This window comes from Camponotus vicinus, unplaced genomic scaffold (genome assembly GCF_025532165.1).
Source record: "Camponotus vicinus isolate PSW18456_S1 unplaced genomic scaffold, iyCamVici1.0 SCAF_5, whole genome shotgun sequence".
NCBI lineage: Eukaryota > Metazoa > Arthropoda > Insecta > Hymenoptera > Formicidae > Camponotus > Camponotus vicinus.
In genome coordinates this window covers 7744550-7758987 of record NW_028141977.1, presented here as the reverse complement: position 1 = coordinate 7758987, position 14438 = coordinate 7744550, and the positions used below count along the sequence as shown (strand labels likewise).

Below are 14438 nucleotides of genomic sequence, written 5' to 3'. Positions count from 1 at the left end.
ATAAAATTATATTCCATGCTTAAAATTTTTTTTTTGCTTGGAAAATTTCTGACATTTTCAGAATACGCTTCTTTCAAAACATGCAACATACATATAATTGGCTGTATATGTATGAGTTAAAGTCGTGATATTATCGTAATGGTAAGTGTTTTGAGTCACGCTTTGATTCATTCCAGCACTTATGATTTTTTAAAAATATAAGAAATGGAGAAGATAAGTCTTATCGATAAAAAAAATTGTTGATGTCTTGTTGAAGTTGAAGTCTTGTCACACATTTTCTAATATTAATATTATAATATTAATATTATAATATATATATTAATTAATATTATAATATATATATTAATTAATATTATAATATATATATTAAATTTATATATGTTAAAAGAGAATGATATTTCTAAATTGGGACAGTGACGATTATATATCCACGTTTGACACAGCGAGATAATTAAGAGATGTCTATCTCAAGTGTATATTTCGCATAGACGATATGCCAATTGTAGTTATATCGCAGGGCCATTGACACTTAATAATGCTGCACAAGTGAAACATTCATGAAAGGAAACACTCGTTTTCTCACGTTGTTGCTTCGTGCAACGTTTCATAATTCTACGCAGACGGTGACTTTTGCCAAGGCTATGATCACGGCGTCAACACCTGACGGCTCACCTTTAACAAAGTCCAGAGATGTTTTTCTTTTTCATGTTTTTCTTTTTTATGATAAAGTATAGCTTCTTAAATAATGCGCAATTCAAAATCAATGTTTGCGCTGTTTATCTTGTACACTATTCGTTCGCATAATTCTTATATGACAGAATACAATTTAATTGCTATCAACATTTCACGATTTTGTTGAATTTAAAGCATGAGGTCATGGGCTACTTCATTTTACAAGATAAATAGGAACAGGCAATAATAATATTCTGCAAACGCAGTTCTAATAAGAATAGTATTAGTAAAGAATTAAAATAATTTTGAAATAGCGATTCAAATTATAAAGATCAGTGTATCATTTGTGCTATTTTATAATTAAAACAATTGAATTTTTAATCCGACATATTTTTTACTTTTTTTTCTTTTTAGAGAAAAGACACAAATACTTTGGCGAAAGCATAAAGATCTTTTTTAATGTCGTATAAAGAAATGATCTTTTAAACTTGTCAACTGAAAATAATTTGATAATAAAACAGTTCTAGTGTTAAATACATTGACATAAAATTCTCTCGTAAACTTTCATCTAAACTTTTCTCTGCTTGTATTTTTTATATTCAGTTTTCGCAATTCTGTAAAAGTAATGCAGTAATAAAAAAATGTAGTAAAAATCATATTGAAGAGACAGATTGCCAATAATAAGTTATAACATTATCTATTCACTTATTATTAATACATAAGTTCGTAAATAATTTTATACAGATCAGGGACATAAAAATAAAGCGCATTGCGTTTGTAACAGTTTGATAAACTCTGCTTATGTTATTGATGTGTAGATCGGTTACTGGAATGAGACTCGACACGTTTATAGGTATTTATAGCTTTGTACCATTATAAAACAAAAATAAAATTATGATAACCGAGTATGCTTTCTTTCACGTGATACACTCGTTATAGATAAAAATGACATTGTTCTTCATCATACAAACTGAAAATAATCCATTTTAGACGTGGTAAAATAAATTATCAATTATTCACACACACACACACAGTATCCATCGTTTTTTTTATCTTCCCTATCTCTCGTTTAAATCAATTTTTAATGTTGTCACATAAGTAATCTGTTTGTTAATAACAGATATTGCGTGTTTATTACAAATTATCATTTTCATGCACAGTACCATCTGAGGTATATATCACATAAATCATTAATCTTATCGTCTGTTACTTACAATTTATCACAATAATAATTTTCTACGAATAGTATTATTGTTTGTATGTTTTATTGTAAACATTGCTTCTTAATAATGCCAACGAACGACTCTTAAATTTTTGTTAACACGTAATTCTGCACATGATGATTCAGTGCGCGCATGATTCTTGTGATTTTGTAGACAATGATTACGGACTGTACAAATTCTCCATTATGTATTAAATAACTGATATTACATCTCTAGTGGTATGATAACAAGGTTTAATTTCGAAACATATAGGAGAAACAGCTTCATTGTAAGAATCATCGCGCTTCACCTTTACTGACTCTGTGTCGAGGTTGATGACCTCTCATAAACGTGAGAAAATCTTGTCTCTAAGCTTCTAGAAAAATATATATATATATTTTTTAATTATTTTATTTTTAATTTTAATCTTTTTTAATAATTTTAATTTTTTTATTCTATAATATTTTATAAATAATATTATTTGTTGTACAAGATTATTTATACATAAGCGTATATATATTTTATATATTATATATTTTTTACATTTTATATAAAAGAATGTTATATTTATTTAGTTTATGTGTTATTAGTTTATAGAAAAAAAGCCAAAAGAAAAAATAATAATATTTACATATCCATTTATGTGAGATTTTTTTATTCGTATATTTTTATTATGATTGCTTTAATTATGAACGTGAGATATTAAAAATTCATATTTTATTTTAAAAATACTTTATCATTTGACTAATTTTGAAATGTATTTTTAGAATATTATAAAAATATTTGGTAAAGAATTGACAGACAAAATTTTGACAAAATATGATTTATATGTGTACAATAAAAAATTACTTTGATGATAATAAAAACTTGTAATAAAAAAAAAAATAAATTTCATTATTTTATTTTGTTTGCAACGCATTAAAAATTTTAAATACCGTTTTATGTACTTATCTGCATTTTGCAACATTATTGGGTAAGATAATAAGCTTGTTAAAATAATAACCGATCGCAACAATAGCAGGCATATCAACATTATAGTATCTCTTTGGAAAATATGTGACATGCATGGGAAAATAACAGCGTACAAAAGAATATTACGTACGCATAACAATTAAGAAATACAATAAATTCTATATATTTATTTATTTCTACACATGTCGAATTTGATTGAAACCAATCAACATATGCTCAAAAATGAGCTTAATGCATATTCATAATCTTTTTAAAATGATATTAATTTATTATTTTCATATTAAATATATTTAATACGCGTAATTTTATCACCAAAAAGAGATAATTTTTATCCATGATATTTTTTTTAATTAATTGTGATAAATATTTAAATAATTTTCAGAAAATTGATAAATTATCGTAGAATACTAAAGATATTTATTACTATGTTTCTTTTTTAAATAAAGAAATGTGCATATACAGGGTGTTCTAAAAAGGTATGTCAAAAATTTAAGGAGATATTCCTCACACCTGAAGGATGAAAAAATGTTATATGGACATAGGTGCGGAAATGCTTATTTCAGGAGTTATGTTGAAAATACTGTTAGCTGTATTACTTACACAAGGAAAAATTTAGGATTAATTATTGTAGACGACAATCGTTTAATTAGGCTTATTTACATTTGGTTTTAATGTGACCTTGAGTATGTTACAATAAATGTTGAAAATATTCACCATTTTCCTGATACAAGCAGTGACACGTCGACGCATCGATTCACGGACACGTTCAAAAATGCCACCAGTGCGTGATATTCAAGATCTTCGTGATCGTATCACTGCAGGTTGCGAGACAATCCGCTGTACGCCAGCCATTTTTGAACATGTCCGTGAATCGATGCGTCGACGTGTCACTGCTTGTATTTAGGAAAATGGTGAACATTTTCAACATTTATTGTAACATACTCAAGGTCACATTAAAACCAAATGTAAATAAGCCTAATTAAACGATTGTCGTCTACAATAATTAATCCTAAATTTTTCCTTGTGTAAGTAATACAGCTAACAGTATTTTCAATATAACTCCTGAAATAAGCATTTCCGCACCTATGTCCATATAACACTTTTTCATTCTTCAGGTGTGAGGAATATCTCCTTAAATTTTTGACATACCTTTTTAGAACACCCTGTATATAGTATTCGATTACAATTCATAATTATTAATTATATCATAATGTCTGTTAATCTTTTGTACTTTCGCTGATAACAATCGATTGAAGGATCAATCAGTTGATTGATGACGCAATTACGAATAAATTCTTGTTCTGAAACAACAGTTCTCTTAGAAGATAGTGAGCAATTAGATGACGTAACGAGTTTGATTACAATAAACGATTTCAAGCTTGTTGAATGATAGCTTTTGAACCTTGTACCAGTTACGTTCAATTGGAGCTTCTATGTTAATCTCATGCATATGCGCTTTGTTAGTATTGTACCCGTTATTTTAGACTGTTTTATATTAAATAAATGTCGATTATATATTTTTAATAATTTAATTCAATATATATTTAAACAAAGTAGATTTAAACAAAATAAAAAATATATTTTAAGTGATTTACTTTGATATAAACATAAACATATTGTATTAAACTGTATTAAGTAAGAAATTAATTAAAATATTAAATAAATTAATAACTGATTAAAATATTATAAGATATTTAATAAATATGCTTTATTATAATATATATAATAATATAATATATATAAATAAATATATAAATATATAATATATATTATATTACATTATATTATTATATGTAAACAAAAGTATGTAAATGAATGTTTCATGAATCATCTGAAAAAAATATCTTTTTCTTTCTTTGAAGATACTTATACATTAAAATTATACATAAAAACTAATTTAAAAAATCACATAGTGGTAGTAAGTAGTTTTATATTTTTGTAAAATTTTATATAATTTTATGAGGTTTTATAAAGTTTAATAAATTTATTTATTTAGATAACAGAATGAGAGTTACCAAAGATTTATAAATATTATGATATACATATTGGATAAAAGTATAATTGAAATTATGTATCCCGTTCTTGTAAATAAAATCTTATTAGACTATTTTCATTTGTTAAAAGTATTAGTTTACGATTTGTTTTTTTGTTAATCCTTAGTTTTGCTCACAGCAATTGTGATGTATTTAGTACAAGATTTGCGTTGTATTGTGGAAAATCCGATATGTCAATATCCATAGTGAAATCTATAGATAGATAACATTAGAGATCTATCCGAGATCATCTAAGAATGCCAAAAACCTTGTGTGGTTTTGCTTATTTCTAAAAAAATATTTTCTAATTTTTTGTAATTTTATACACATTTTTTAAATCAATTATATATCGGTAAAGAAAATTAGAATTAATAACATTAATTTTCTCATACAATCTATTTATCTTAATACACATATACAATTATATTTATTTATTATAATATGTATATATATATTGCTTATTAATATTATATATTTTTTCAAGATATCTTCCCTATCATAGCTATGCTGTGTAGATTTAATTATGTGAATTTCAAATATTATTTTAATTTGGAAATATATATAAATAAATCGATCATTACGTCAATCGAATTATTTCCTTGGCAAGCGAATGCGCATGTCACGAACCCGGCCATTGTTTACATACAGGCTTAGACTATTGCTCAAAATCAAGAAAGTTGTTGCTTCAAAGATAAACATTTTCTGGGAATCAGAGTAGTGATTCTATTTTTCTTGCTATTCACTGTATTTCCATTCCGTATCAGTAAATAGGTGATGCACGTACCGATCGTTATCCGTTGCGTGACGCACCGCGCACATGAGTCTAACAGTCAGCTGTTCGCAAAATGACAGTCAAGTGTTCCAAGTCACAATATCATTGTGCGCAAAACGCCAACATTTTTTCATATAATAGCAATTCATTATTTTCCTACTAATGTAACGTAACGGAATAACATGATTAAATGTAACGACAATTAAGATATTTATCCACTTTCGTCAATATTTGTCAATATTTATTCTCTCGATATATTTATTCCCTCGATTATATCGACGATAAAAGAAATCTTTTCATGACGTTAATCAGTTAAGATCTTATATCGCAGCTATTAAGTAAGACAATGATAAAACGTGACAATTACGCTATTAAGAAATATTTACTGATAATAATGCTTAGAATTCAGATAAAAATAGAATGATTGTTCTTGCCATCTGCCATGATTGCAGAGAATTGTATGTGTATGCGACAGATTTTATTAGATTATTAATATCACAGCTGGAGAAGCTGTCAAAACAATACTAATAATGCATTAACATATTAATATTTCGTTAATTTGTCAGTATTTGATAAGTTTTTTAAGTACTTGAATTTAAATTAATTTTCTCTCCAAGATAAGTCAACAAAAAATACTATGAACTAATTAAGATAATATGTAAAGCAACCATTTTCATCAACATAATAACGTTATTAGAGTTATTTTTAGCAAATAATTATACTGATTAATTGTTATTTTCAGCAAATGATCAGTAATTATATCGATTATCATTATCATTTTAACTAATAATCTAAATAATATATTTTGGGTTGTAACAAAAATTTCAAAGTTTTTTTCACCACTTTTAAAAAAATACTTCAATGTATATTTCTTCTATTATGCATAAAATTATGCTACGAATCTTCCGGTCGTATAAATTTTTCAACTTTGAACAATTTTTTCGCAGGTGAACAAACAGATATAAACAAATTTATACACGCGTGCGTTTTAATATAAAATATACGTAAAAATATTACAGACTCAAAAGAGAGAGAGAGAGAGAGAAAGAGAGAGAATTGTATTAGTATAAACATGTGTCATGCGATGTCGAATACTTATTGAGTCGATTTTTCATAAAATGTCAAATGTCTCTCGAGAGTCGAACATTTTCGGACAGCTGCGAATAAAAGATGAAAAGGACGAATCAAGGTCGAGCTCTCACCTTGAATATCGATTGCGTTAAAGATGCCGGTAGCAAGCGATGACCACAAGGAATAAGGCGGTCGAAAAGCGATGCACATCAAACGACGAGGCGAGCTCGCGCGTCCTAGCGAAAAATTGTTAACTTAGCGTGTCGACTTGCTGCTAGACGCGAAGAGGCTTTGTGGGGTTCTGATGGGTTTCATGAAGGACGGCCCGCCCGATGAGGGCGCCTCAAGGGATCGTGCCATCGCGCCGACTCCGAAAAGTCTGCAAAGCTGATGTTGGTTCGTGGATGTCTCATGGAAGGGATGTATGTACCATCGATCGTTCGTACAAGGTGAGGTCTACGGCCTTTAACTACCAGATCCTGTACTTTTAGTGGCAAACAGAAAACATAAACATCGTTCCCTTGTTATTTTCATCGATCAAATTTTCTGTTATATTCATGAATCCTTTGATGATCAATTTAAAATTAATTTTTTCTCAATAAAAATATTAGAGTATCAATAGTTTTTAGATTACAGGCCGTGGGAAGTCTAGGGATTTTTTCATGTAAATTAAATTATCAGAATACGAACTAATAAAACTATATATATTTTACTTCGTTGTAGATAAATGTTCACACTCATTGTAGAGAATTTTAATTTGTTAATTAATGATATGAAAATATTTACAATTAAAGAAATTTGACAAGTTTAATTTACAATTAAAAAAATTCAGAAAAATATTGTACTTTAATTATTGCTAAAAAAATTGGTTCTAATTTGGTCACAGAGGAGGAAATATCATTAATGATGAGAACTAATTTAGAAATATTGGAAAAAATTATATATGTATTATCTAATATAATAGGGATTAAAAATTATATATATATATATATATATATATATATATAATTTTTTTCTAGTATTTCTAAATTACTTTCTAATTATACATATTATCTTCATTCGACGCATTTCTATTATACTTATACATATAATAGCAACGCATCGAATGAAGATAATAATTAGAGAGTAGTTTAGAAATACTGGGGAAAACAACTATATATATGTATAACTTTTCTAGTATTTCTAAATTAAATTCTAAAATTAAAATCTAAAATTTTAATCATTAATGACATTTCATCCTCTATGACCAAATTAGTAATAGACCAATTTTTTTTTAGCAATAATTAGAGATATAACGATAAAATAAGAATTTAAAGTAACTAATTAGAAAAAAAATAAATTTTTTTATTTTGGTGGTATTAAAAATATAAATGTTTTAATAATCAAACAAATTCTTACAGATATACATATATATCACAATTGTTTGTTGAATGTTTATTTTAATTTAAATTTATTATTTATATGTTTATTAATTATTTGTTTAATACATCTTTAAAAAATTTAAATAGATTTGAGAATATTTTTTTGTGGCACACAACATTTATTATCAAATTGAATTATTATATGTATAGAACTTATATATTTAATAATTATATTTATATAGAATTTATTGAAAGATATAAAATTAAATTACTAGACTACTTTTGTTATACTGTTTAAATCTTTGTAATTTTTTAACAGTACATCGTTGATATAATATCATAATTGTATATTTTTATAGAAATATGTTTTTAACAGTAGTAGATTATAACTTGACTTCTGGTAAAACACAGTTAATTTTAGCATCAATGATAAATTGTTATATAATGGTAAGTTACCGAAGATAAATTTTATATAAGCTGTGTAGCGACGGTAGAGAAAAGAGAAAACTTGATTCCGACTGAGTTCTTGTTTGGTCTGTTAGGTATGGTGTATCCTGAATATACCAAACGAGAATTAGCTGACGATATCATTTGTTTAGCTAGTCATTTTTAATATAATATAATTAATGGACATAATTTAAAAAATTATGTCTCAATTTGTGTATATATATGCGTGTGTATACATTTAAAACTTAAAAAAATATTTTATTTTAAAACTTAAAATAATATATTTTAATAATATATGGGTTACATATAATAATAGCAAATGAATAAAGTATTAATAGCCAGAAACACTTGACAGTAAATTTGATCAATATATTGCATAAACATAGTAATATCAGACCGAGCGTGTCCTTTTATAAGCACTGAGGCTCAGGTAGAAAAGGATGGAAAGTAGATGCCGTCTACTTTTCTCTTTCTAACGAGGACAGAGTGGGAGCTCTTTCTAAGAAAGAGAGGCAATCAGTTTTCCCCTCACTTTTTTTCTCTCCTCATTAGAAAGAGAAAGGTGAACATCTACTTTCCGTCTTTTTCTGCTTCAGACCTGGCGCCTCATGCTCGGTCTAATATTACTATGTCTATGATATATTGTAATGGATTGGAGTGAATTCAAATTAAGTTTTTATTTCTGGCAATAGAATTTGCAGACATCATAAAGGACACATCATACAGGATAAAACATGCAAGACATAATATAATTATGTCTTCATTATGACAGAATTATCATATTATTGAAAGAAATAAGGTACTTTATATACAGAAAGCAAACGCGAGGAAAAAAATTGAAAGAAGCTCTTAGCATGTTTGAAGGTATTATTCTTTATTATATATCATCTAATTCATACGAAATCTAGTGACAGCATCTCTTAGAAATCACAATTTTCCTTTTCTTTCCTAATAAAATGGCAAGAAAAAGTTGACAATCAACGAGCTTAACGAGAAGTTAACTTTAATAAGAATGCTTGGTTCAATGTTAAGATTTGTTTGCAGTCTTTTGCATATTTGCTACACTATGCAATACAGCACTGCAAATTTCTGTGTCGACAGAATAAAGATCTTTATTGTTCACAAGTCGAATCTCATTTTCCACACTATTGCAGTCAGTCAGCATAAAAATATTCCGCTCTGTGAAAACATCCGCAGATGTAATAAAATACTTCTATTATTCGTAACTGTTTGATAAGACTATTTATGAAATAAATATGTCAAATTTATCATCAATATTTTCTTGAATATGTCAAGTCAAGCTTATGCATATGTATTGCCGTTTCCTGTGTAGCGGTTGAAATACTCTTTAAAATCAATTAATATTTAAATAAGTATATGTATAGTTATACATATAATTATATGAATAATTGTGAGAAATTGATAGATAGATTGCACATTGTTATAAATAATAATAAAGAATAATTGATTTTAAAAGAGAAATTTATTTATTTTTTTATCATTTAAAAGTATCTTGGAAATGACATTATTTATGAGCAACTTGAAATTATTGGTTTAAATATGTATAATAAAATAAATATTTAACATAAATACTGTCTGTATATATGAATGCTATCTCTCTTTGTGTATATATTTTTTTTTCAAAAAAAGATGATTTATATAAGAAATACATCAGAGGAAACGACTTACTTTTGCATGAAAAATTACCTCTCCTTCGGTTGTATTGTACATGTTTCTCGATCTATCCGATATTTTTATTGACGAAGAATTTATTGATGAAGAATACTGACCCAATAGATACAAAATTCCGACTCTTGCCGATCCGTTCGCAAATATGCTTTACTATCAACCATTCCCATTTTTATCGCAGCACACAGTCTAATGCAACCTCGAGGGAATAAGATACGCATGATGCATCATGCAATCGAAAGAATGCATCAACGAGCAATACGTTCACGTACTTCGTTCCGCACGTACCTCAAATGGCATAGGGCTGGTATTCCACGAGTTTTACGGCAGAAATGCGAACGCATAAAAAAGATTAAACTACATAATTTTTCTCGGCGATTCTCGACGGGAATATGCGTATCCGTAACCAATAAGCCACGTCCGTAAAGTCAGGTCACCGTAAAATTCAAGCATTTCTCGTTTACAGAGAGAAGTGCGTGACGAGTAACCGTAAATTTTCAGAATTTGATTACCGGATCATTACCGAATTTTATGATACTGATTACTCGATAAAATCACCCAATTTTTCTTTCGTCCCAAATCCATCCGTCTTACGATCTTTCTGCAGCATTGTAGAATTTTTAGTCGCGTTGACTTTTAAGTCTCTTCTAAAAAGAGGCTGAACATACTTGAAAGACGATATATTGTAAGATTGTTGAGAATATTTAAAGTTAGGCGAATAAAAAAGATCAAAAATTTAATTACAATTAACACAAATTTTATAAATGGTCCAAATGATAAATCAATAATAATAAAAAAGGAGGCTATTTTAGACCAAGCAAAGCGCAGGTAGTCACACTGAGGAGGGTCCGAAAGGGACCGAAACGTTTGCAAGAATTATAGAATTTATAAAGAATTATTGAATTTTTTTGTCACGCATTACTACCTGCGCTTTGCTTGGTCTAAAATAGCCTTCTTTTTGATTATTATTGAATAAAAAAGAGTTAGTCGTGATATGTCGGAAATGTATCAGTAAAAAAGTAGAATTAAAAAAAAATAAATATGACATTGACGATTTTTTTTGATTCACGTGTTTGATACTCAAGAAATTCAATTTCATTGTCTTTGTGTAATGTTCTCATATATTTGTGCACATTATTTATACCATGATAAAAAAAGCTTTAAAAATAATTTAAAAGCAATTACACACACAAAATAATTTTGTAAATTATAATTTATATTATGACAGTTATATAAACAAATTAAGAATTAATTAGAATATGTTACATGTTAGTGTGCTATGCTATTATTAAACATAATTATACTTATGTTAATGTTGTGACTTGTTAATATTGTAATAACAACATAATTATGGCGCTAGAATAATATTAATTGAGAGAGAGAGAGAGAGAGAGAGAGAGAGAGAGAGAGAGAGAGAGAGAGAGAGAGAGAGAGAGAGAGAGAGAGAGAGAGAGAGAGAGAGAGATATTTCATATATTTTTTCTCATTTTCTTTTTATACAAATATAATTTAAAATATATAATTTAAAATTAATGTATTTTCTTTTTCTTCCGTTAAAAAATATCTCTTTCTCTTTATGAAGATGAAATTTCTTTAATCAAACATGCAATGTTCCATTAACATAGTTACAAATTTCATGATAATTTGCTCGTTCAAAAGAAGTTTCTCGCGAAGAATCGATAACATCGTTATCTTCCATAATAAAATATATTGCGAGATGAATGAAAAACATGCACAGCTTGAAAAGAAGCAAATATTGCGATATATTTTCTAACGAGATATAAAAAGTAATGGTATCTATCACATTATCTCATATTGAATATATTCGCAAAATAAGTTTATTGTCTGAAAATATGACATGATGAGATGAAAATTTTCGATATACAAATTACTATTTTTATATTTTAATAAATGTGTCATTAATTTTCAGAGATTTTAATAGAGCGACATTCATCCTAAAAAAACTTTATTTAATAACCAATAATGAACTTTATTCGATAAATAATCTTCAATAATTTTTAAACCACTATCGATGATTCTCATATTTATTTTAAGTAACGATTCGTTTAATATTACAAAAAATCGATCAAGTCAATTTTATCGCATATTTTATTCTCAGGACTTTATTTATACCATATATCGTAGCATATCGATTATCACGGTCGCAGCCGATGACAGAATTATGTTATTAATTGGGCGAGTATAATGTATCCATTATTGACGCAATTGTTGATAATTATGTCAACGTTTCCAGTGCACTGCATCACTTTAGAGATAACGTATCGATTCTCCCTCGAGAGGACCAATCGCCGTAATTCTGTCAGGATGTGACAGAATGCATCGTTGCTAGCAACAGAAGAAGGTTTGAAAGCGCATTGAATTTTGGAAAGGGAGAAGACACTCGAGGATACTTTCGAGGATGGCGAGGTAAGAAATAGACAGGACAGGCCACTGCGATAATCGGCAATCGTTCTTCGTTTCACAATAATGGACGTGAATTTCTCTCGCTTAGATCTTTTCTATTTCCGAAGTACTACTTTGTAGGATGACTATTTTTTATGTGACTAGGACAATAATAAAAAATATATAGGATATTTGCAATTTTTATACATGTTAAATCATTTTTTAAATCAAATATTCGCTGAGCAATCATCACAATATAATATCTGCAAATTTTATATTTTTTATGTACATGCTTTATAAAATAGAAAATTCTCTCTCGATACTTATGTTTATTTAAGGTTCCACTGATATATAGTCTAAAAAGTTCCTAGGATTTACGAAGATTTTAAACTGACTTTATGTTCTCGTCCGTTTGTTTCTCCTCTCCCAAAATTTTACTTCTATCATTACTTCTCTATGAAATAGAAGAAACAGGGAATAGCGAGTTTGCCATCGTTGAAAACGCGAGCGAATGGGGATGAGTGTGATTTGTGAGACATTTATTCCGCGCGATCGCCGCATTTATTTCTACGTGCCTGGTTCGCGCTTCATCCAATGGCGCGGAGGAAGAGCAGAAAAAAAAGGAATAGAAACGAAGAAACGCGGTACGAATGAACGAGCTATACTGGAGCGCCGATTATTCGACGTATTTTGAATTATCTCTTTATTTCGCCGCGTTTCACGAATTGCGGAATTTTGCGCAATTTTTCGTAAAATGTCATCTCGCTTACAAAGGGGAAAAGTAAAAAATATTCCTGCAAAAATAGAAGAATATAACTTTAATGTACATATACATACAAGTATCTTTTAATAAAAAATTGTAAAAAGATCTACGCAAAGAAGCTTTCAGAATAAACACAGATATAAAATAATTTAAATTAATAGAAGTTGTATATAAATAACGAAAATATTGTATATAAAGTATGGAAAATAATTTGAACAATTTTTAAAATTAAAAAAAGATATATATCTTGGATGTTTGGATTTATCTTTTCTGCTTTTTACAGATTACAGATTTGCAGAATTACAGAATGTCACGGAAAAAAGCCGGATATCCATAGAAATAAAAATCTTTCAAGAGGTAAATAAAGGAAAAGATATTCTTTTTATCAATTAAAAGTACATGAAATCAATTGAAAATTTCACATAGTGTAAAAGTTATTTTCTTTTTTATTTTTTATTTACACTTCAGATTCTATGTTTCTTTCGCATGCAAGCTCGCTGTTTCTCGGTTACAGAAAAAATTCATATGTCTCGATGAATTTGAACAATGTGTTTTAAAAGCGCGCAAACGTCAACGGTCGGTTATTTCGCGCGTGGGGACTAGCAGATGAACGGATAAACGAAATACGCTTAGAGGTTCGCACGTACGCGTAAAGTGTTCTCTATTTTTTGCCAATTTTAAGCAATATTGAATTCGCACGGATGCTATGAAAATCGGCTTGGTAGTCGTCGATCGGGAGGATGCGCTTCGGCAATAGCGTTCGCGGATCAACGCCGTAACCAACGGACACACTATTGTTTATCAATAAATTTTCCCGAGAGGATAACCAACAAGAATAATGGTGCATTGATTGCAACGAATGCATGACATTTTTGCAACTTCTGTATTGTGAGAAGCATGCGCGAAGAACATATAGTGTTTAGCGAACCGCGTACGTACGTGTTTTGAATAGAATTTGATTTGTAAGAATATATATCATAAAATAAAATCTCTATTGAACTATTTGTTCAATAAAAGCTATTGAAAGTAACATTATTGCCCAATGCATTATAA

General features: G+C 28.2%; 1 protein-coding gene and 1 long non-coding RNA gene across 6 annotated transcripts in view; one reads left to right on the top strand and one right to left on the bottom strand.

The window, feature by feature from the left end:
* The window catches only part of Drat (Death resistor Adh domain containing target), a 22068-nt gene extending 15056 nt beyond the window's left edge, over positions 1–7012 (bottom strand). Inside the window, exon 1 of the mRNA XM_083101316.1 lies at positions 6854–7012. The gene's annotated coding sequence lies outside the window, so the exon portion shown is untranslated. The remainder of the gene's footprint in view (positions 1–6853) is intronic.
* LOC145972572 (uncharacterized) overlaps positions 1–14438 on the top strand; it is a 23053-nt gene extending 8615 nt beyond the window's left edge. Inside the window, exons 1-4 of one of the 5 annotated variants that reach the window (XR_014439208.1) lie at positions 6548–7171; positions 12474–12646; positions 13669–13742; positions 14068–14438. This is a non-coding gene — a long non-coding RNA (uncharacterized LOC145972572). Of the gene's footprint in view, positions 1–6547; positions 7172–12263; positions 12647–13668; positions 13743–13853 lie in introns of those variants that run through there. The other 4 variants (XR_014439207.1, XR_014439211.1, XR_014439210.1 and 1 more) reach the window with 4 other exon arrangements.